A 24787-nucleotide genomic window follows, 5' to 3' on the forward strand; every position below is an offset into this window, starting at 1 on the left:
GGGGAAAGGATAGCGCAGATGCCACCTCATGGGACGGCGAGATCACGCACTAGTTCTGCTGCAGGGGAGCCAGATGAGGACTTCGAAGGGCCAGGTTACAGAAGAAGGCTGATGGGTGTACAGAAAACTTTGTGATATCCGGCACCGATGGGACCGGCGTGTTGCCGATTTATCAAAACTGCCGGACATACAAAGTTAATGTTGAAGCATACGGAGGTTTTCATCTCCGTATCTGACAACAAACACTGTTGCTTAGCAACAGCTTCTAAAGAGTCGGCTGCAGCTGCAAGCATCTGTAGCTGAAGCTGTTGCTATAGCTACAGACCTTGCAGTGGCTGACTGGGAAAAAAAAGAACGAGATCTAAAAAAACTTAGAGAAAACGGCTCCTGATTTTTGCCATTAGATCGAGTATTCCGGACACACAACCTCTGGATAAACCAAAGTTTCCTGTACATAACAAAATGTTTGGCGTATTGGAAAGCCTGCCAGAAAGCCTGCACACAATGTCAAGGAGCATGGAGGAGTCCAGCACCAACTTGGCACAGGGCTTTGCGCAGAGTTTGGAGCCCATCCTTTCCAACATGAAATGGGTGGTCACCCTTCATCAGCAAACCTGTGGAAACCACCATGATACACTGTCTGATGGCCAATGCCACAGCTTTCATTGCAGCACTAACAGCTTCCATCAAAGGTCTGATTGTTGTGGAAGCTTAGACTGCTGCCATCGTGGCTCTGGATACCATTGTTCAAAGGGGCTTCCCAGGCCTTAAAGCAGTCCATCAATCTGTTCTCCAACAGATCAATAGGATTCCTGAGGCACCGCCCTGGGAGAGTGGCAGTGGCTTCATGGAACACGAATCTCTCTCAGGATTGCAGCATTCCTGCTCCCACCCCTGCCACTCCGCCATTGCTGTTGCCTGTCAGCCAGCCAGCCCAGACTGCTGCAGCCCAGGCCAAGATGGTGCAGTCTGAAGCCGGGCCCTTTAGGCCCAGAGCTGCTCGAGGTTGCCCTCTAAGGCCATCTGCAGTCTCCTAAATTAAGGTCAGCAACCTTTCACCACCCATGCTGCAGCCACTGGGGAAGTACCACTAGGATATTGAGGGAGTATAATCACTTTCGGTTCATGAAATTGGCCGAGTTCTCAAGAGGTCACATGCAAGATAATGTGCGTGCAGTCAGTGGCACCCTGCGTGATGGGGAAGCCTGCAATCTGTGCAAACTCTCGTGATCACTCTGCCTGCTCATCTTTGACAAGAGAGAATGAGATTAAACTGTTTATCTGTGTATAGAGTGCCTCAGTAGCATCCCGTATGCAGCAGTGCACGGCAAACTACAAGATCTTGCTTATATCTGCAGCAGCACTGGAAGGAGCCAGACACACAAAAGTTTAGAACCACTGCCACCTTTTCAGCCACAGGCAATGCAGTCTTTGCCCTGCTTTGAAGTTGCAGTTGTGGCTGCAGCAGTTGGTAGATTTCAGTCATGACCTCTTTTTGTGAAGCAAAGACATCTTATGCATTGATCCTTGCTGATGTTGAGGTAAGACAGTTGCTCCCTAAAGACCCTCGGCAGATATGGCCTGCTGGTGAGAGCCCTTCTCCGTCTCCTCCTCCTCCCTCTTCTAGCAGCGTGTCCTGCTCTGTGGGGCCTCTCTTCATTCTCCCAGTCATGTTCAATTCCCACAGGAAGCCCTACCAGGCCACCCATGTCTGGAAGCAACTTGTTTCAGCACAAGCTTTTAAATGAACAAAAAAGTACTTCAGCACCAGCCGGACCACTCCCTGTAGGCTATTCAAACTTTATCCAAGTATAGGAAAGCTCCAAAACACATACAATTGCACCAGCAGCCAGAAGAAATAATCTAGCAACAAACCTGTAAGTAGTGCATGATCCCTTTAAATAGCACTGGTAGGGGGGTCCTTCATTCCGTTTAACCTTGTGTTCAGCTGTGCAAGGTTAAGACAGGGGGTTGGCTGGAGTGTGCAGTTGAAAAATGGCAGCACTGGCGTCGCGTCATGATCTGCCAGCTCTGCATGTTACTGGTGGTTGTTAGGTGCACCCGCGCAAACCCCACTATTGTTATTTATTTTGTCCTCTTCGTCTTATGTGAAAACAGATAGAAAGAATTAATTTAACAGTCTGCCCTTTCCTTATTATCCATTCAATAGTATCACCTGCACCTCTCTTTAATGGGCCCACATTCCCCATACCATTCTTTTTCTCTTAATATATTTATAAAGACGTTTTACTATTAGCTTTGATATCCCTTGCAAGTTTTTGTTATCATACTGTTTTTGCACCTCTTATTACTTTCTTTGTATTCCTTTGTTGCTTTTTATAACTCTTCCAGTCCACTGGATTTCTGCTTTTCCTTGAATTTGTGTAAGCCACTTCTTTTTGCTTGATATTTTCTTTACTTCATTTGTTGACCATGGTTGCTTAACTGCACAAGTGGAACTTGCCATAACCCATCTACAAATTAAGTTACATTCACCTTTCAATTAAAAAATGAGCGCAAAAGAGGATATCCGATCCCTGAGTTTTGTTTTTGGTATAAACTTAATTCTTATATCCTTAAAATTGCAACTACGAATGGAGAAACACCATAGGGTAAAACTTCCTTTGGTGTTTCTCCATTCATATTTGCAATTTTAAAGGAGAAATTATGCCATGCTTAATGCCTGCATAAACATAGCGCGCACTAAAATGTAGTCTGAGCATGTGCAACATTTGTATGTGAACTTCACCAATCAGAATTTCTACCTTCTCACATCTTAATTGCATCTTTTTGATATTTACTATTTACCTCTCCTTTTTCCTTTTGGAACACCAACTAGGAATTATGGGGACTGATGTTAATCTGCCTACTGCTCCATTTTTCAATATGAATGGGGTGTTAACAGGATGAAATTCATGGGGAAAGTGCTTCCGTCGGAGGCCCACCTGTTGCAATTTTCAAGCAGACCTTGATTTAGGCAGCCAGTGTTCCCATCAGAAACATACAGAAGTCTAATAAATATAATTAAATGACCGATTAGGACCCAGATGCTATTTTTGTGTGAGCCAGTACTGCCACCGCTATTTTCCAAACCTACCCATAAATCATGGGCAGCACAAAACACAGTTCCAACTGTATTTAAAGGTGCATTCGCTTGCTATAATTTAAATTGCTGTAAATGCTTGACAGCCATCTTGTATTTCTTGGTTATTTTTGGATGCTGAATCACTGTATTTTTGCTTGTAATGGCTGGACACCTTTCAGAAAGATAAAGGAGGTATTGGCAATGTTCTTCTTGTGAAAATGGGAATCCTTTTGGCCATTTCATTCTGGCTAAAGGAAGATGAACAGCAACTACAGGTGGGAGGAGCACACGGACACCACGGAGGAGGAAGGGAGCATGCAGACATTGTTATCCTTCCAAGAGGGTATATAGGCCTAGAGATACATATCTCAGAGGAGCAGTGCATAAGGAGACTGCATTTCTCCAGAGAGGGTGCCACAGACCTGTGTCACCGCCTAGAATGAGACCTGCAACCCACTGCCAGCATAGTATTGCCTGTTGTGGTCAAGATGACTACAGCCCTCAACTTCTTTGTCACTGGCTCCTTCCAGGTTGCAAGATCCGTCAGTCTTCAGTTCATCCTTGCATTAAGTGGGTGACTGATGCTATAATTTCATCATGTTCCCCAAGGACAAAAGAAAATAGCAGGATAGAGCTCTGGGGTTTGTGCAAATTGCATGCTTCTACCAATTCCAGTGTGCCATTGATTTCACATGCATCGCCATGCAGGCTCCTGCAGACGAGCATGCCTCCACCATGAATTGCAAGGGCTCCATCCCATTAATGTGCAACTGGTGTGTGATCACTAGCAGCGCATCATGCAGATCTGCGCCTGCATTCATGCAGCTGCCATGATGCTTTTATGTTGTGCTAATTCATCCATCTCACCATTCTTTGCACAGCAACTGAGTGTCTGGCTGCTTGGGGACAAGAGTTATACCCTGCATACTTGGCTCATGAATCCTCCCAGAAACTCATGGTCACTGGCTCAACTCCACTGCAACTAGATCCACAGGTTGACTAGAGCCCTCACTGAGTGGGCCATTGTAGTACTCATACAATGATTCCGCTGAATGGACAGGTCTGGTGGCTTCTTCCAGTGCAGTTCAGAGAGTGTGTCCCATTTCGTAGTGGTTTGCTGCATGCTGCATAACTTTGCTTTTCAACGGGGACAACACAAGGAGGAGGATGATGAAGACAGCATAGATGACATTGAGGCTGGCGAAGAAACGGTATGGCATTACCACCAACCGGGAGTCAGAGCTCTTTGGTAACACAGCACTTCAGTTAAACAATTGTTGCTCCCCTATATTAACACTTATGTCCAGAATCTCTCCCAGTCCTTCCACCTTCCAATAAACTAATTCCACCCAAAGACCAATGTCAATATACTTGTCATCTGACATTGCAGGGTCACCAGTTACTACAGGAACACTCTGCACACTAAGATTTCAAAATGGTTTATAATTTTACCGGCTTATACAAATGCCTACAAACTAATTATCACCCAGGCGTGATTCCATAGTACCTTTTTAAAGTGATCTCTTGCCTACTCTGCCACTTCTCCGAGGTATTCCTCCAGCAGCTTCAGCATTGGAGCTGTAAAGATGCTGTGGCTCAGATAAGGACTCTGCAGATGCTTGTGGTCAGTAACCTCTAGGACTTCGAGCCTGAGAAGGCGCAGGTGCAGACTGCAACATCGCAAAGGTTTCCGGGATAGCTTGGCCTAGCTGGATTTCTGGCATCTGGGCAGGGATTGGTTGAAGGAGTGCTGATGGTGTGGACATCCTGAGAGAAGGCAATATGTTGCATATCCATTGCACGACTGCCCCTGACATGGGGCTGCGGCTCAACATTCTCACTGATCTAAGGGATAAGTGACTGTAGGACATGAAAAATTGACAGGCAGGAAAAAATTAGCTGGTCCATCAGATGGGATTGGTAAAAGCCTGCAATCTGCACAAACCCCAGACTGAATAAAGCTCCCTAACTCTACTGCAACAGTGACATGACATAACATATAACAGAAAATATTACATAAAATATAACACAACATAACAACACTTATTACAAGAAAGCAGGGGCCAAGAAGCATGTTAATTCTATAGACCATAATCCCAATTTTCTGAGATTACGTATGAAGTAAGGGATGTCCCTCATGGCAGAAATGGGGCAGGAAATTGTACCCAGTACCTTGTGCAGCTGATTTATAGTGCATCTCATTTTCAGACTTGGGCAAGAAATGAGGCCACACCACTGATGTGCAAAGGCACAATTTACATTGTATAATTATGTTAATCTAGATCCTCATCAAATCTCCCAATTTTGGGCAAGGCTAGCTCATATATGGTGTCAGCTGTGGCTCATTTGGTAGCACTCTCACCTCTGAGTCAGAAGGTTGTAGTTCAAGTCCCACTCCAGAGATTTGAGCACAAAAATCTAGGCTGACATTCCAGTGCAGTACTAAGGGAGTGCTGCACTGTCAGAGGTGCAGTCTCTCGGATGAGACATTAAACTGAGGCCCCGTCTCCTCTCTCAGGTGGACGTAAAAGATCCCATGGCACTATTTTGAAGAAGAGCAGGGGAGTTCTCCCCGGTGTCCTGGCCAATATTTATCCCTCAATCAACCTCACTATAAAAAAAACAGATTATCTGGTTATTATCACTTTGCTGTTTGTGGAAGCTTACTGTGCGCAAATTGCCTGCAGCGTTTCCTACATTATAACAGTGACTACACTTCAAAAGTACTTCATTGGCTGTAAAGCGCTTTGGGATGTCCTAAGGTCATGCAAGGCGCTATATAAATAAGTCTTTTTTTTTAAAATATGGGTGCAGGGGAGTAAGGGGGACCCAAGCTGTTCAAGTCAGCCTCCTAAAGCAAGATGTGTGGTTTCTATAGATGGAATGTTTTTTAAAATGTTTTCAGTTACATTTGCTCCATGCATCAGTTGGCTTTCCTGGGTATTATAGAATCAAACAGCTCTTTGAAATAGCTATCCAATTAGTCCCAGTCCCCTGCTCTTTCCCCATTGCCCTGCAAATTTTTCCCCTTCAAGTATTTATCCGATTCCCTTTTGAAAGTTATTATTGAATCTGCTTCCACCACCCTTTCAGGCAGTGCATTCCAGATTGTAACAACTCGCTGCGTCATAAAACTCTCCTCATCTTGCCTCTAGTTCTTTTTCCAAGTACCTTAAATCTGTGTCCTCTGGTTACCGACTCTTCTGCCATTGGAAACAGTTTCTCCTTGTTTACTCTTCAGGATTTTCAGCACCTCTATCAAATCTCCCCTTAATCTTCACTACTCTAAGGAGAACAACCCCAGCTTCTCTAGTCTCTCCACATAACTGAAGTCCCACATCCCTGGTACCATTCTAGAGACATCCTTCCCAAAGTGTGGTGCCTAGAATTAGACATAATGCTCCAGCTGGGGCCTAACCAGTGATTTATGAAGATTTAGCATAACTCCCTTGCTTTTGTATTCTATGGGCTCGAATTTCCAAGCCCCGAGGAGGTGGGTTTGGAGGTGGGAGTGGTGGGAAAATTGCAGAATTGGGGGGCAGGAACCCATCCCACCCCCAGCCCGCCTCCGTGTCAATGTCCCAGGAGGCGGGTATCCGACCTCACAGAAATCACAGAAACCCCACAGTGCAGATAGAGGCCATTTCGGCCCATCGAGCCTGCACCGACACATATCCCACCTGATCCCCGTAACCCCTACACCAACACATATCCCACTCTATCCCTGTAACCCCACGTATTTAATCCCCCTAATACTAAGGGTCAATTTATCATAGCCAATCAACCTAACCCGCACATCTTTGGATTGTGTGAGGAAACCGGAGCACCCGGAGGAAACCCACGCAAACACGGGGAGAATGTGCAAACTCCACACAGTCACCCGAGGCCAGATTCGAACCCGGGTCCCTGGCGCTGTGAGGCAACAGTGCTAACCACTATGCCATCGTGCTGCCACTGTGCTGGGAGCCGCCTCCCCGAGGCGGGAAGGGGATTAGTGCCAATTAACTGCCTGTTAACAGGTAGTTAACAGGCAGTTTTTTGCCTAATCCCTATTTTTAGCCCTGAAGTGTGGGCTTCCCGATGGCTCCGAACCACGCCAAGTTAGCGAGGCGGACCGTCGGTGATGTAAGAAAAAGGAGTCTCACACATCAAGTAACTTTAAAGTAAGCTTTAAGCAACTTATAATCACACTACATACAAGAGAGGTCTTCACCATGCCTCTGGTAGAAGCCCCTTACAATACTGAGCAGTTCAGTATTTATACCAGTCCAACAGGAAGTGATGTATGACAGGAAGTGATGTATGTACAAAGTTCACAGTTCATAGTTCACAGTTCACAGTTCAGTTCACAGGAAGTGACACATAACTTCCCGGAAGTTATCATTATTATCACATTCTTCCCTCCTGCAGGATTAGAAGGCTGTGGTCTTCCTTTTGTTCCGCAGCCGCCGAACGAGGAAGAGTCGCACCCGTTTGGGTTCCCGTCGTAGAGGGTCACTGGACGGCTTACATGCGGTTGGCCATTGGTCAGAGTCTGTGTGGCCTGGATTACCCTGTGAAGGGTCGGGGAGATCATGGCTTCGTGTATGAGCCCCAATAGGTTCAAAGTCGGTCTGCCTCTGTTCAGAGGGAGGTGCAGAGCTGGTCTGTGGCGGATCAGTACTTTCGTGCGCGGTACTGGGAGGGTCGCAACTTTGAGTACGGGGTTCTACCGGCACCAAGCTAGTTGGTGTCCGATCAGGACCCTGGAGAGGGGTACCCGATAGGTTCCAAGAGTTTCCTGGTAAAATACCATCTCCCGATGTCCCACTAGGTCCTGGTGGGCAGGGAGCCAGATCCCGTAATGATACGGTAGATTCTCGGCCGTCGGGATATCATATGTTTGCATAGGTGGGGTTGGCATCGGTTAGTTCGACCTCGTCTACGAGAGGGTCATTTTTAGACGTCCAAACGTATCTTCGGAGTAGAGTAGGTCCAGGAGTAGTTAGCCATGACGGGAGTGATGTCCCATGAGATGAGCGACGCTGGAATCCAAAGAACCGCTCATGAGGTGTAGTATTTGTGGCTGTAGAAAGAAGGGACCGTATAGAGTGCAATGCATCCGGAAGCACTGCTTCCCATTGCTGGTCTGGTAGGCCCCGAGATCTTAAAGCAAGACGTACGGAATTCCAGATGATACCATTATACCTCTCTACCTGCCCATTTCCGATGGGATGGTATGGTGTTGTTTTGCTTGTAGCAACTCCCCGTTCTGAGAGGTAGTCCTTGAGTTCCTTTGACATAAAGGATGGACCCCGATCTGAGTGAATATAAGCCGGCATGCCACAGAGAGAAAATACCTGCTCAAGGCAGCAGATTACTGTGGACGCCAGCATATTGGAGCAGGGGAAGGCAAACGGAAAATGTGAATATTCATCAATCATGGTGAGCAAATATGTGTTCCGAGTGGAAGAGGGCACTGGGCCCTTAAAATCGATGCTAAGTCGTTGCATCGGTTGGGTTGCGTGTATGAGCATACCATCTGAGGGGCGGAAGAACTGAGGTTTTAATTCCGCACAAAGCCGGCATTCTGAGCATATTTTCTTTACATCTCCAGTAGAAAAAGAGAGATTCCGTGATCGTACGAAATGTAGCATGCGCGTAACGCCAGGATGACACAATCCATTATGGACATCTATGAGAGTAGAGGACGACATAGCGGAGCAGAATGCCCGTGTGAGGGTGTCCGGGGCCACATTCTCCTTGCCAGGTCGATAGTGAATGGTATAACCAAAAGAGGCCAGTTCCATCCTCCAAAGTTGTATTTTATTATTCTTAATTTTGGTTCGTTTTCGATTATCGAGCATGAAGGCGACTGATCGCTGGTCCGTGATTAATGTAAAGTGCTGGCGAGCTAGAAAATGGTTCCACTTCCGTACTGCCTCTATGTGGCTTCCTTCTCAACCGGAGGATAATGTAGCTCGGCACCTTGTAAGGTCCTGGACATAAATGCTACAGGACGACCTTCCTGATTTAGAGTAGCCGAGATCGCCACCTCCGAGGCATCACATTCAACTATGAAAGGGAGATTCTCATCGATGGAGTGAAGAGCCGCTTTCTCCAACTGTTTTTTGAGAAGGTTAAAGGCTGCAACAGCCGCTGTTTCCAATGGAAATGATCTAGCATGCAGCAAGGGTTGGATTTTGTCTGAAAAATGAGGAATCCATTTAGCGTAGTATGCAAACAGACCGAGAGCCCGACGTAAAGAAGCCGGATTCTTAGGTGACGGGAGCTCTTGGAGCGGGCGAAGTCTTTCTGTGTCTGGCTTAATGATACCATTGCCTACGCAGTAGCCAAGGATGTTGATGGTCGGTTGTGACTCAACAGACTTAGATTCATTCAAGGTTAAGTTACGGCGATGGAGGGCATCCCGAAATTTTTGGAGGTTGGCGTCGTGTTCCTGTTGATCGTGACCTGCAATAGTAATGTTATCAAGATAGGGAAAAATGTCCCTTAGGTTTTCCTGTTTAACCAGGCCATCCATTGCCCGTTGGAAGACAGCCACTCCATTAGTAACCCCGAATGGGAGGCGACGAAATTGGTACAGCCGTCCATTAGCCTCAAAGGCCGTGTACTGCTTATCTGAGACCTTCAAGGGTACCTGATGATAGGCACTTTTTAAATCTTAAGTTGAGAACACTTTGTATTCGGCCAGTTTATTACCCATATCATCAATGCGTGGCAATGGGTAGGCGTCCAAGTCAGTATATTGATTGATGGTTTGCGAATAATCAATGCATAGTCGTTGTTTGTGAGGTTTTAGAGGGTTCTTGACAATGACGACTTGAGCCCGCCAGGGCGACGAGTATGGTTCAATGATATCCTCTGCTAGAAGTCGAGAGATTTCAGCCTCAATAAAAGATTGGTCTTCCTGATTAAAGCGCTGCGATTTCGTTATTATTGGTTTGCATCGAGGCGGAATACTGGCAAATAATGAGGGTTCATCAAGTGAAGCTGCTGACAATGCACAAAACAGTAATTTAGACGGTATATTAGAAATAGTAAGTCCAGGTTTGGATCCGCCGAACTCAATGGTGAGTTTCTTATGCTGTTTTTGGAAATCCAGCCCTAAGAGGAGATCACTACATAAGTCCTTGAGCACCGAAAGTCGGGTGGAGGGATACAGGCGACCATTAAGTGTCATATCAACAACACAAAAGCCGGAGGTTCTGGTATTAAGTGATGACTGAGCCATCGCAATTGCCTGGTCCGATGGGAAGACATGTAGTTTCAATTTCGCAACAATTTGTTCTTTAATGAAACTATCAGTACTTCCTGAGTCAATTAAGGCATCTAAGGTATGCCCTTTAATTGAAACTTTTGTAGCTGCATGAAACAGGTTCTGTGGGCAAGCAGCTGTAATTGGTGTCATTGCACAGAGAGTGGCTGAAACTCTCGGTGTGCTTCGGGAGAGAGCTCGAGGGGAAGCTTGATAGGTCCTAGCTGGAGCATCTTGATAGGCCCTAATTGGGGCAGTTCGGTAGGCCTTAGCTGGATAGGCCCTCGTAGAGGCTTTTGATTGGCAAACTTTAGCAAAGTGTCCTTTTTTTTTGCAATAACTGCAGATTGCATTGCGAGCAGGGCAGAATTTCCTAGGGTGAAAAGCATCTCCACAAAAGAAGCATTCCTTCCTAGATTGCCAAGAGGCTGCTAAAGTGGGGTCATCCTCCTCTTCTTCATCAGAATTATCAGAATTAGATTCCTCCATGATAGGGTTCACCTGAGACCACTTGAATTGTCTGGTTGCAGTTACAGCAGCAGATCGAGATCTGGGCAGCTGATAGAGGTCTGCATTTTTCTTTGCCAAATCCAGAGAACAAGCTAGGTCAAAAGCTTTTTGTAGCTCAAGTGTTTTACTTTCTAGTAGACGCTGGCGTATAAATGGAGAGGCAATCCCACAGATGAAAGCATCACGAATCATTTCTTCGCGGTACAGCTCAGCTGAGGCTGCCTGAAAGTTACAATCTATGCTGAGCCTGCGAAGTTCTTGAAGGAATTCGTTAATCGATTCCCCTGGCCCTTGTCGGGCTGTGGCCAGTAGATGTCTAGCATAGACCTCATTTGGAGTCTTGGCATACAGTTTCTTAAGTGCCCGAATCACCTCATCGTAATTATCCCATTCATCAACATATTCAAACACTGTTGGGGTCACATAGTTGATAAGTATCCTCAGTTTAGTAGGAGCATTCGCTTTACATTCATCCAGAAAATTCTCAGAAGTACGGTACCAATGCTTCCATACCCTGCCAGCTGCTGGTGTGTTCGGGTCCAAGTCCAGACGAGTAGGTTTAAGGATGTTTTCCATGATGGGTGGTTCCCTGGATCCTTAACTCCGAGTTTGTCCGAAGGTCTAGTATTTGTGAGTGTAAATACTAAGTTGCTTAAATTGATGTAAGAAAAAGGAGTCTCACACATCAAGTAACTTTAAAGTAAGCTTTAAGCAACTTATAATCACACTATATACAAGAGAGGTCTTCACCATGCCTCTGGTAGAAGCCCCTTACAATACTGAGCAGTTCAGTATTTATACCAGTCCAACAGGAAGTGATGTATGACAGGAAGTGATGTATGTACAAAGTTCACAGTTCACAGTTCACAGGAAGTGACACATAACTTCCCGGAAGTTATCATTATTATCACAGTCGGTCTGAAGGGGTTGGAGGGGTCGAGATGTCCATTGTGCAGGTGAGTGATGGGTGCATGTGTGCAGAGATAAGTGTGTGAGGTAAGTGTAAAGTGTTTTAATAAGTTTTACTTACCTTTACTTTCTCCTGCAGGCTTCCTCCCTTCATTTCTTGGGAGTCCCTCAGCTCACCGGCACAGAAAGCAGAATGGCCGCTGAACTGTCAAAAGCTGCAGCCTCTTTCTGCTTTCTGGTCTGGAGAGTCTCTAACTGAGTCTGAGTAAAAGGACTCAAGTTAGAAGACAGATTGTCAGTGTTTGACAGCTTCACAGAGCTATCAAATGCTGAAATGTCAATCGCTGACATCACCAGTAACCAGGTGTCCCTTAATTGGCCCGCTGAGCCCGCTGGGCAGGCTTAACAAGGTCAATCAAGGGAAAATAGCATGGGTTGGCCACAAGTCGATGGAGGCGAGACTACAACTCAAAAGGTGGGAGTCCCGCCTCCAAAAGCTCCCCATTGACAAAATCCAGCCCTATGCCTCTGTTTATAAAGCCAAGGATCCTGTATGCTTTTTTAACAGCCTTCAAAGATTTGTCTATGTACACCACCAGGTTTCTCTGTTCCTGCATCCCCTTTAAAATTGTACCATTTAAAATTGTACCATTCTTCCTACTAAAATGAATCACTTCACACTTTGCTGCGTTAAACTGCATCTGCCATTTCACCAGTCTGTTGATGTCCTCCTGAAGTCTGTTACTATCCTCCTCACTGTTTACTACATTTCCAAGTTTTGTGTCACCTGCAAATGTTGAAATTATGCCCTGTATCCCCAAGTGCATGTCATCAATGTGTATCAAAAAGAGCAGTGGCCCTATTACCGAATCCTGTGAGACTTCCTTCTAGTCAGAAAAACAATTGTTCACCACTACTCTCTGCTTTCTGACTCTTAGCCAATTTTGCATCCATGTGCTTCAATGGTATTATAGAATTTTTGCACTATTTTTGCCACAGACATGTCCCCCCCACCCCCGAAACTTACAGCAAATGTTGGGACCCAATATATCAGTGTTCCAGACTATTTCCTGGGTCTTCCATTGAACTCTTACCAGAGGTATGGCAGAAGTTTTCCAGAAGGCCTCAAATTTTCAGGGCCTATGTTTACAAAAGGGAACACTTTGTAGTGTCGTTATCCATAGGAGCATGGGGTAGGCTTTGTCACTTACAAGTCATCTGTTGACTTGATTTTCTTCCCGGAATGTGTCAGTGAGGGCTGAGTTTTGGAGTATTTAATGCATTATGACAACTTCCAGCATATCTTATGGTGATGTATATATTCCTTTGTGTGTTACAAACAATCTGTCCATCGAGGGAGGGGAAACTTTTCCTGGTGAGGTAATTGAGGGGTTGTTCTGTGGGAGCTTGGAAAACAGCATGGGCACCATTGATTGCACCCTGGATATTGGGGAAGCCAGTGACCAATGTTCCCTGTCATTTTTTTTGGTGCGCGGGCCCTTTAACTGCCTGCGTGACCCATTCAATTTCTTGCGCATGCGTGGTTATTTCATATGTAAAGCCATTGAGTGGCCTGCGTGGGACCTCCAGCCGGCTGCGCAGCTTTATAGGAACATTGTCAACGACCCCATAAAACTGGATGGCCCCATCTCACTGCTGCCTTGCTGTAATGCCAAAGGTGATGAATTTCCCAGATCTCCTGTAAAGTGCATCAGTCACCTGATGATTGCATGCCCATACTGCAGCCTGGCTGATATTACAGAGACCCCTCATGCCATTAAAGTTGAGTGCATTTGTCACCTTCATAGTCAGAGAGAGAGAGAGGGAGGAATTTTAACCCAAAAAAACAGGTGGGTTGGGGTCGGGTGAGAAGTGGCCGGAATTTTCTCCATGGAGGCGGATTGGGAGCGAGGGGTGTCCGAGGCAGGGTCTGATTTGCATGTGAGGCCTTGAATTCCCGCCCGCAGCCAGCCAGATTGAGAGGCTGGCTGGCTGCAGGTGGGTAGGCCTGCAGATGCGACGGGTCGGTCCGGGGGTGGGGGAGAGGGGTCGGCATCGGGCAGCATGGATCGCTGTAGGGGGAGAGGGGCGTTCGCATCGGGTATCGCGGGAGGAGGGTCGGGGGGTCGGCATTGGGGATCGTGGGGCGGGGTGGGGGGGTGAGCCGAAGCGTCGGCAGGGGGAGAAGAGAGGAAGAGAAGAGAGGCCAGCCACCGGAGGATTGTGGCCAGCCTCAGCATCATCGGTGGGGTGGTGGGGGAAGCCTCATGGTGGGAATCGGCTGCCTGGGGCGGCGATCGGAGGCTATGTGGAGGGGGTCTCCGATCGCGGGCAGGGACCCTGGATCCAGGAGTTAGGTATAAAGCCACTTACCTTCTGGATGCAGTAGTCCCCGTGTTGGTTTAACTGCCGGGTTTCACGAATTGTGGGAAACCTGTCCATATGCAGTTACATTCAAAATGGAGGTGTAAAAAGAGGCTTCCAGCCTCATTACAATATTTAAATTAAGGTAACGCCCCCTGGCAGCGGGTTGGCTGCCTGCCCCCCGTCCCACCTCCGTTAAATCCGGAAGTGGGCGGGTTGGAGGTGGGATCAGGTTGGGAATCCCATATTTAACAATTTAACTGCCCCCACGCTCCAAACCCACCTGTTTTTTTAGGGGAAAATTCTGGCCAAGATGTTAAAAATCTGAATCCTGACGAGAACCCACCTCCAACCTGCCCACTTTCAGTTTTAACAGAGGCTGGACGGGGGTGGGCAGCCAACCTGCACCCAGGAGACAGGACGTCCATTTAAATATTGTAATGAGGCTTGCGTGCCTGAGATTTAACCACCATTTTAAATTTAACAGTGGCTGGTCGGGTTTTGCTGGCCTCGTAAAACCCGGCAGCTAATGGAAGGCGAGGATTGCTGCATCCAGGAGTTAAGTGCCTTTACACTTACCTCCTGGATCCAGCGTCCCTGCCTAACCCACCTCCCCACGATCAGAGACTCCCCCGCGAGGCCTCTGATTCCCCCCAGCCAGGTCTCCAAATATCGTCCCCAGGCCTCCGATCACCTTCCCGGCCTCCCACCCTTCCCCTACGATGCTCCTCCGGCCCCCCGATGTCGCCTGCCTCCCCCCACAATGGTCCTCTTGCCCTCATGCGTTAAGCCCCCACACCCCGACCAGCCCCCGGCCCCCACGTGATGAGCCCCCAGCTCCCCGATCATTCTCTAGACCCTCAATCATGCTCCTCCGGCCCCCCGATCATGCTCCAGCCCCCCCCCCCACCGATCATCCTCCGGCCCCGATCATAATCCGGCTCTCCCATATTCCTCCAGCTTCCCACCAATGCTCCTCCACCCCCGACCAGCCTCCAGCCTCCACTTGATCCCTCCCTCCCTCCTCTCTGCAGCCTAGTGCCACAGACCTACCCGCCCGCAGTCAGCCAGCCTCTCCATCTGTTAAATTCGGTTAAATTCGGCAGGGCCAGCGGGAAAACCATTCTGCTGGGGTTTCCGACTGCTTCCGAGCCCCCACTGCGCCCCCCTGCCATCCCACTCCTAACCCACCAAAGTATTAAAATTAAGGCCAGAGAGAGAGAGCAGTGCAGGCACATGGCCATTGCTGCAGGTTCTGAAACAGTAGATGGCAGAGCTGCCCTATTGCTTCTTTGGTGAAGCACTCTCTTATACATATCTTCTTAGTAATGTCCTCATATGACCTATGCTGTCTGTACATTCAATGAGGTTTAGGTGGTACCTAGTGGAGTGCATCATCCTTAAATGTTGCTTGAATCTGGTTTCCTCCATTCTGTGCTGCTCTTCCTTTTCCATGATAATGGTATACAATGGTATGCCAATAGGGAATGCTATTCCTGTGGCAGATTAAAATAAATATTGCATCTTCTTTCTGGAGCCTGTTCAAGGCAAAGCTCCATGAACAATTGCACAATAAACATTTTTGGAACCCTATACCGGCATTTGAATGCTGGGTGGCTGGGCCTAATAGGCGCTTTTTGTGTCCAGTGTTCAAATGACGTAAACGGCAGTAAACACATCAGAGGACATATATTTCCCTCATTTGCATTGCTATTTAAGTATGCCCGCCTGCATATGGACAGGTGCATTGTTTACTATCAGACTTGGTTATTAGGAAATGGAGGAGGAGATGTGCAAAGAGGCAAGAACACAGTGGAGCATGTTGCTGAGCAATTTCCCCCCCCCGCTCTGCATTTGCTTCAGAGCTACTAAAAAATTGACAGGGAGCAGGCATAACGTCTAGGCTGCTGTGTTTTACCTACATAAGAACAGCACTTTGCTGCTGTATAGAGGAAAAGAGGCCATTGAGATTGCAGTCTGGAGGAAAATATATTCACTGAATTCTCAGTGTAGCTCAGTGAGGGAAGTGCAGGGCAGGTCAGTAACAACCTTGGGACCCCCGCTCTGAAACCTTGAAGGCTTCCAATTTTAATCAGCACCGGAGGTGAGGCAGAGAAGCAGCAACATGCCTACTGAGAATGTAGGGATTGCTACATAGAAAGATCTACTGTATCACAACTGGATTCCAGAGATTGCTTGTTCCCATCCAACAAGCTACACTGACAAGTGCTTGTAAAAATACATGAAGAAATGTTTCTGCTGAAATGGCAATTTGCATTGCTTAACCAGAACGACTAAATGGAATGCAGCAAGTACTCTGCATAATAGCAAACATTTTATTAAACTCCAAACAATTTGCTGCATTCTCGGCATTCATCTAAGTAAAGAACTATGCAAATAAAATTCAATATTTCATTAAAAATTCAAAACATTCACCTGAAAATCAGCATGCATGAAGTTTGAAAATCCATATACCATACATTACAGGAGGCTTGAACATTAACTAGTCCTCTGCTAATGTAAACAGAGTAAGCTGGAAAGTCAGTTTTTTTCTAACGGAACCAGTAAGAATAAAGATGACAGATTCGGACGTCTTAGCTATCCAGCAGCTACAATATTTGTCTCAATAATTCCCTTCTTTCCAATACAGTCAGCATCAAATCAGACTAACAAATAAAATAAATATAATTTATAAAAGTAATTGTCATGGGATATAATAGGTATGTGCATTTACACACTGTACCATAGAGCAGTTCCACTTAAATTCAAACTTGAGGTTTTCTCCAATTTTATTGCGAAACCAAGGCCAAGGGTCACAGTGCAGGGCTACATATTATACAGGGCATTCTGGAGGGGGAGGGTGAACAGCCAGTTGTCGTGGTGCATATAGGTACTAACGATATAGGTAAAAAACAGGATGAGGTCCTAAAAGCTGAATATAGGGAGTTAGGAGGTAAATTAAAAAATAGGACCTCAAAGGTAGTAATCTCAGGATTGCTACCAGTGCCACGTGCTAGTCAGAGTAGAAATAGAAGGATATTTCAGATGAATACGTGGCGAGAGGAATGGTGCAAGGGGGATAGATTCAAATTCCTGGGACATTGGAACCAGTTCTGGGGGAGGTGGGACCAGTACAAACTGGACAGTTTGCACCTGGGCAGGACCGGGACCGATGTCCTAGGGGGAGTGTTTGCTAGTGCTGTTGGGGAGGGTTTAAACTAAAATGGCAGGGGGTTGGGAACCTGTGCAGGGAGACAGAGGAAAGGGAAGCAAGGATAGAAGCAAAAGAAAGGAAGGAGAAAAGCAAAAGTGGCAGTCAGAGAAATCAAGGGTTTAAATCAAACATGGCCACAGTAAATAATAATACTAAAAGGTCTAAGAGTGTTAAAAAAACAAGCCTGAAGGCTTTGTGTCTTAATGCGAGGAGCATTCGTAATAAGGTGGATGAATTAGCTGCACAAATAGATGTAAATGGATATGATATAATTGGGATTAGGGAGACATGGCTCCAGGGTGACCAAGGCTGAGAATTCAACATTCAAGGGTATTCAATATTCAGGAAAGACAGGCAAAAAGGAAAAGGAGGTGGGGTAGCATTGCTGGTTAAAGAGGGGATTAACACAATAGTAAGGAAGGATATTAGCTCTGATGATGTGGAATCTGTATGGGTAGAGCTGAGAAATACCAAGGGGCAGAAAATGTTAGTGGGAGTTGTATACAGACCCCCAAACAGTAATGCTGAGGTTGGGGATGGCATTAAACGGAAAATTAGAGATGCGTGCAATAAGGGCACAGCAGTTATCATGGGTGACTTTAATCTACATATAGATTGGGCTAACCAAATTAGTAACAATACCGTGGAGGAGGAATTCCTGGTGTGTATGGTATGGTTTCCTGGACCAATATGTTGAGGAACCAACTAGAGATCAGGCCATCTTAGACTGGGTATTATGTAATGAGAAAGGATTAATTAGCAATCTTGTGTGAGGCCCCTTGGGGTGGAGCGATCATAATATGATAGAATTCTTCATTAAGATGGAGAGTGAAGTATTTGACTCAGAGACTAGGGTCCATACTTAAATAAAGGAAACTACGATGGTATGTGGCGTGAGTTGACTAGGATAGATGGGGAACGTTATTTAAAGGGTTGACGGTGGATAGGCAATGGCAAACATTTAAAGATCGCATGGATGAACTACAGAATTTGTTCATCCCTGTTTGGCATAAAAATAAAACAAAAAAGGTGACTCAACCGTGGCTAACAAGGGAAATTAGGGATAGCATAAGATCCAAGGAGAGGACATTTAATTGGCCAGAAAAAGCAGCAAACCTGAGGATTGGGAGCAGTTTAGGATTCAGCAAAGGAGGACAAAGAGATTAATTAAGAGGGGGAAGTTAGAGTATGAGAGTAAGCTTTCAGGGAACATAAAAACTGACTGTAAAAGCTTCTATAGACATGTGAAGAGAAAAAGATTGGTGAAGTCAAGCGTAGGTCCCTTGCAGTCAGAATCAGGGGAATTTATAATGGGGAACAAAGAAATGGCAGACCAATTAAATACATACTTTGGTTCTGCCTTCACAAAGGAGGACACAAATAACCTCCCAGAGTTGTCAGGGAACATAGGGTCTCATGAGAGGGAGGAACTGAATGAAATCAGTATTTGTAGGGAAATGGTGTTAGGGAAATTGATGGGATTGAAGGCCAATAAATCCCCAGTGCCTGATAATCTACATCCTAGGGTACTTAAGGAAGTGGCCCTAGAAATAGTAGATGCATTGCTGGTCATCTTCCAAAATTCTATAGACTCTGGAACAGTTCCCTTGGATTGGAGGGTAGCTAATGTAACCACACTATTCAAAAAAGGTGATAGAGAGAAAACGGGGAATTATAGACCAGTAAGCCTGACATCGGTAGTGGGGAAAATGCTAGTCCATTATAAAAGATGTAATAGCAGAGCACTTGGATAACAGTGACAGGATCGGACAAAGTCAACATGGATTTACAAAATCGTGCTTGACTAATCTACTGGAATTTTTTGGGGATGTAACTGGTAAAATAGATAAGGGAGAACCAGTGTATGTGGTGTATTTGGACTTTCAGAAGGCTTTCGATAAGGTCCCGCATAAGAGATTAGCGTGCAAAGTTAAAGCACATGGGATTGGGGGTAAGGTACTGACTTGGATAGAAAACTGGTTGGCAGACAGGAAGCAAAGAGTTGGAATAAACAAGTCTTTTTCCGAGTGGCAGGCAGTGACTAGTGGGGTACCGCAGGGATTGGTGCTAGGACTCCAGCTATTCACAATATATATTAATGATCTAGACGAGGAAACTAGATGTAATATCTCCAAGTTTGCAGACGACACAAAGCTGGGTGGGCATGTATGCTGTGAGGAGGATGCAGAGAAATTCCAGTATGATTTGGACAGGTTGGGTGATTGGGCAGATGTATGGCAGATGCAGCATAATGTGGATAAATGCGAGGTTATCCACTTTGGTGGCAAAAACAGGAAGGCAGATTATTATCTGAACGGCAATAGATTGGGAGAAGAGGAAGTGCAATGAGACCTGGGTGTCCTTGTGCACCAGTTGCTGAAGTTAAGCATGCAGGTGCAGCAGGCGGTTAAGAAGGCAAATGGTATGTTGGCCTTCATAGCGAGAGGAATCAAGTACAGGAGCAAGGATGTCTTGCTGCAGTTGTACAGGGCCTTGGTGAGACCACATCTTGAGTATTGTGTGCAGCTTTGGTCACTTAATCTGAGGAAGGATGTTCTTGCCATGGAGGGAGTGCAGCGAAGATTCATCAGACTGATACCTGGGATGGCAGGAATGACGTATGAGGAGAGACTGGGTCGGTTGGGCTTATATTCGCTGGAGTTTAGAAGAATGAGAGGGGATCTTATTGAAACTTATAATATTCTAACAGAACTAGACAGACTAGATGCAGGAAGGATGTTCCCGATGGCGGGGGAGTCCAGAACCAGGGGTCACAGTCTAAAGATAAGGGGTAAGCCATTTAGGACAGAGATGAGGAGGAATTTCTTCACCCAGAGAGTGGTGAACCTGTGGAATTCTCTACCACAAAAGGTAGTTGAGGCCAATTCATTAAATATATTCAAGAAGGAGTTAGATATATTTCTTAAGGCTGAAGGGATCAAGGGATATGGGGAGAAAGCAGGGACAGGGTACTGAATTTGGATGATCAGCCATGATCTCATTAAATGGCGGAGCAGGCTCGAGGGGCCGAATGGCCTACTCCTGCTCCTGTCTTCTATTTTTCTATATTTCTACACCCAGGTTGAGGAATCCACCAGAATGGCTGTACAATCTCAGGGTCATAGTGATTCAGCCATTCCACTGCAATAAGACTGGAGACTGCGAACACAGAGTACGTGATCTGAAGGAAGTTGAAGAATGTAGAATGAAATCACCAGCACAAGGCTGGATTCTATTAATTTATTCTTGCGATATGGGTGATACTGGCAAAGCCATATTTTTGTTGCTTATCCCTAGCTGCCATGAGAAGGTAGGAGTGAGACTTCTCCTGGAACTGCTGCAGTCCCTGTGGTTATGGTACTCCATAGTGATGTTAGGGAAGGATTGGTAGCGACAGTGAAGAAATGGCAATACATGTACAAGTCAGGAAGGTGTGGAGTGGAACTTAAGGCTGATGGTGTTCTCATAATCTTGGGTATTAAACCAGACGTTTATAGAAATGCATAATTGAGATTATTCATTTCCTCCTGAAGGAGAGAAGAAAAATAAAAAAAGGAAAGCTGAATTTTATTACTTGAACTGTTGCTGTATTCGCCAGTTCTAAAGGGTCATTAGTAGCCTTGATGGCAGATCATCGTCATTAGGTTCCTTCTTAGTCAGAGGCAGAGAACAAAACCGGGTAAATACATTTATGAAACAGGGAAGGGTAAATAATCACTGGGCCATATTGGAACAGTGTAGAAATCAGTGCTTTCTTTAAACAGAAGCTAATATACCTCAATGCATAAATAAAACAGTCACGCATAGAAAAAATGATGGTCTGAATTTACGTAAACCTAATTGGATTGTCTAACGTCAGATGCTGGCCCAGGATGCTAATTTGCGTAGGGTCTGGTTGGATTAGAGCTTCTGTCTGTTCGAAATATGGCTTCTGACATCTGAGAGGGCAGACCTGGAGGAATAAATTCCTACACCAGTAATTTCCTTGGCCTCGCCCTCCCTACCACAGAGTGCCCTGAATGCCAGGATGAACCCAGCATACAGTCATGCTCAGCAACGCAACTGGGGCCCAGCTGGGAGGTCCAGGGCTGGAACCTGGCTTTGACACCAATAAAAGCTGCAGTTAATCCTTGAAAAAGGCTCCCTTATAAATTGGGTTTAAAGAAATAAATAAACATTCTGCCAGTGCCAGCTGCTGCACTGGTGGCTGGCCTGCATCGTTTTTCTCGCGCCCCCTTCCCTTCTCTGATGGACATCCATGATACGTCTATAGTGGTCTAGCACTTGCCATTTGCATGCTAATGAGATTACCTCCCCCCACCTCCGGATACTGCAGCAGGATCAGGAGTGGAGGCCACTGACACTCTGCTGCACTTCCGCAAGTACAGCAAGCCTGCAGAAATCACAAGATGATGACAGCCTTTTCTGTAGCCCTCAATTAGAATTGACGCAGCACACTGAAATCGGAGCAATCAATGAGAAGTATCATAGCAGCTCCTCAAGGACAGCATATCAAACAATATGATTGAGCACAGTTAACTGGACAGGTTGGCCCTACAGCCACAAGTGAGGAGCCTAGAGGGCACCAAACAGACCTCCATTTATTTATCTGGTAGTCAATTGGTGGGATTGCACAGATAATCTAAAGATCAGTATGGCTGATATGCCAATTTCATCTGCTGCTGATCACTTAGATGTCTCTGAGAGAATCAGATTAAAAATATTATTAAGTTAACTGTGTACATGTAGGGGATGATTTTCCTGCCTCCCCCACACCTGGACACCAGTCAGATGGAGTGCATCTGAAGTGCATTTCACATGATCTGACCTAAATCTGCCTGTATATTTGGGTTCAGGTCATTAGCCTAGGCTTAACAAACACCAGACAGAGGTCTGCTCCATGGCATGGCCTTGCGCTTAGAAAAGAGTGTGGAAGGCAGCAGGTAATGGCTGCCAGCTTCAGGGCCTTCTGGCTGCTGTCCAAATGCAGCAGCTAGAATGCTTCCAACACTAATTCCTGTCCCTGAAAGAAAATGGGACATATTTTTTTTGGTCCTCTGGTCTTAGCTGTCTGTCCCTTTCTGACTCTCCAACGATAGAGGGTGCAGTGTGTAAAGCCCACTTTTTCTCAGTGTCCTCAAAATTGGCACCGTTCTGGCGACAGGGGGTTGGTCATGCCCCTTCCACCTAATTACCATGTCTGCCATGCTTGCATACTCCACCCATAAATTTCCAGGCAACGTATAGGGGCAAAGACCTGTGTCACAGGTCCCCGTTCCCTTTTCCTCCTTTACATCTGGAAACAGCATTCCTCAGGAAAGTCAGCCCAATATAACATTATAAAATTTTTGAAATCTACTATTCTAAAATGTTCTTTTAATATGTAATAGGAGCATATATTTTATTTGGAGACTTGTAAAATAAACTATTGGTTTTCATTGATTACCAGTTTTTCCTCAATGCTGTAGGCAGTTTCTATTTCAAAAATTATTGGAAAATGTTTAGTCAATAGGTGCTATTCAATAAAAAATGTGTTAACATTACAGAGCAGTGGTAATTACCAGAACTATTACCTTCCCATCAGTGGAAACAAACCTGACTTATATGTGTTAATGTTATTTTATGCAGGACAGTCCAGGAAAAAAATGACAAATGGGGTTTTCCAAAAGTGTAAATAAAAGGGGTAACAATGATGCTACTTTGTTTTAACCAATCACTGGTTCTAACTGCCATTGTTACCATGCTATGTGCTGTATGGAATAATGTAATACTCTCTCTTTTTCAATTTATAATCCTAGAATCAGAGACATGCCAGCTTGAATTGACACCTGCAGACAAGATGTGAAAACTCACACATCATGAAGATATTAATCATCACAGGACTAAACAAATCATCCTAATTAAAAGTGGACATCTGCAAGAAAACAGTGACTAGTTCTCAGCTCTAAGAATGAAATGTAATTATTTATATAATGATTAATATTTACAACTTGATTTCAATTCCTTTACCACTAAAAGAGACAACTTAATTCTTATTGAGTAGGCCTTTGTTAATATAGCTATATATGCAATTAAGCACCATTGAGCTGTAATATGTAAAAGATTGATTTGAGTACAAATATCATCGACTATTTACACAGTATGGAAGAACCACTATTATGAGGATTAGAGTATCCTTCACAATTCAGCTGATTAGAAATATTAGTATTCCATTGTATTTTAATGAAAAGTCATAAGTTAAAGACCAGAAATCCATGTCCTTTAAAATCAATGAAAGTTTGTAGGTAATATTCCTTTTATATTAAAAGACAAATTTAAAACATTGGTGTGTATACAGTAATCGCTCAATGATTTACACAGCTCTGGTATTTAGAAAACTCTGATGCTCCTTTTTCGCTGAACTATTTTGACCTTTGCAATCCACTGGATCATATTTTACACTGCAACAATGACTGTTCTAGAGACCAAGGTAACACGCAGATTTAGTTTAAAGGGGAAAAGAAAATAATGAATACATAAAAGCCAACCATCTTCATCACACACTTTTGCTTCAGTTAATGAGAAAATATTACATAATACCTCATGCTACACACCACACCATACCATATTAAAACTAACTGCCAGCAACTGGACAAAAACACCTACACTGGACTGTCCTTAACAATCTCTGCATTGCTCACTTACCATATTGATGTAAAATTACCGAATAGCAAGCGACTCAGATAACACAGCTCCAACATCCCTGCACAGCTAAAATACCAGGGAAGCTTCCACAATCCTTTTTCCTTTCTATCCTCCCGTTTTAAAATAACCTATTACATAAATTAAAGACCACTCAGGTTTTACTGTGCTATATTTATACAATGTGAACCACACTCAATCTAGCATGCTCATAATTTCGCTGCCATGTTGATTTCACTGATATAGATGTTATAATATGTTGAGACCTATATGAATGTCATATCCATGTGGTGTGCTTATTATGCTGAATATCATTATTAATAAACATAAAACACTCTCTGTAATATGCCACTTATACTGGACTCCTGACATTATAAAAATATTTACCATTCTGTATTTAAAACAGTTGCAAAATAAAGGGCTAGTTGCCTTGTTACTGTCATCCTTTACTCCCATTTTATTTACTAATGAGATAAAATGTTGTTCCCTATCTGACTGTTAGGTTTTACTTTAATGCAAAATCTACTTGTGAATTGTAATACCTGCATTTAAACACTCTTCAAGGTCAGGTAGTGACCTTTATTACTCTTTCTGTAATATTGGGGGACTTTTAACCCCTAGAAACGGGTGGGTTTAGATCTGGTGAGATATAAAATGGAAAAATTCTCAAACCCAAACACAACCCACCTCAAACCAGCTCACTTCTCGTTTTAATGGAGGCGGGACGGGCGACCAACCTGCTTCCAGGGTGCGGGTTGCTCATTTA

The 24787-nt window shown here is 45.0% G+C and overlaps 1 long non-coding RNA gene across 1 annotated transcript in view; it reads left to right on the forward strand.

The window, feature by feature from the left end:
* The window catches only part of LOC147117747 (uncharacterized), a 258768-nt gene extending 234257 nt beyond the window's left edge, over nucleotides 1–24511 (forward strand). The window contains exon 3 of the long non-coding RNA XR_015078526.1: nucleotides 23139–24511. This is a non-coding gene — a long non-coding RNA (uncharacterized LOC147117747). The remainder of the gene's footprint in view (nucleotides 1–23138) is intronic.
* The last annotated feature ends 276 nt before the right edge of the window (nucleotides 24512–24787 follow it).

This window comes from Somniosus microcephalus, chromosome 5 (assembly GCF_052327205.1).
Source record: "Somniosus microcephalus isolate GS21.2 chromosome 5, FLI_Smic_1.0, whole genome shotgun sequence".
NCBI lineage: Eukaryota > Metazoa > Chordata > Chondrichthyes > Squaliformes > Somniosidae > Somniosus > Somniosus microcephalus.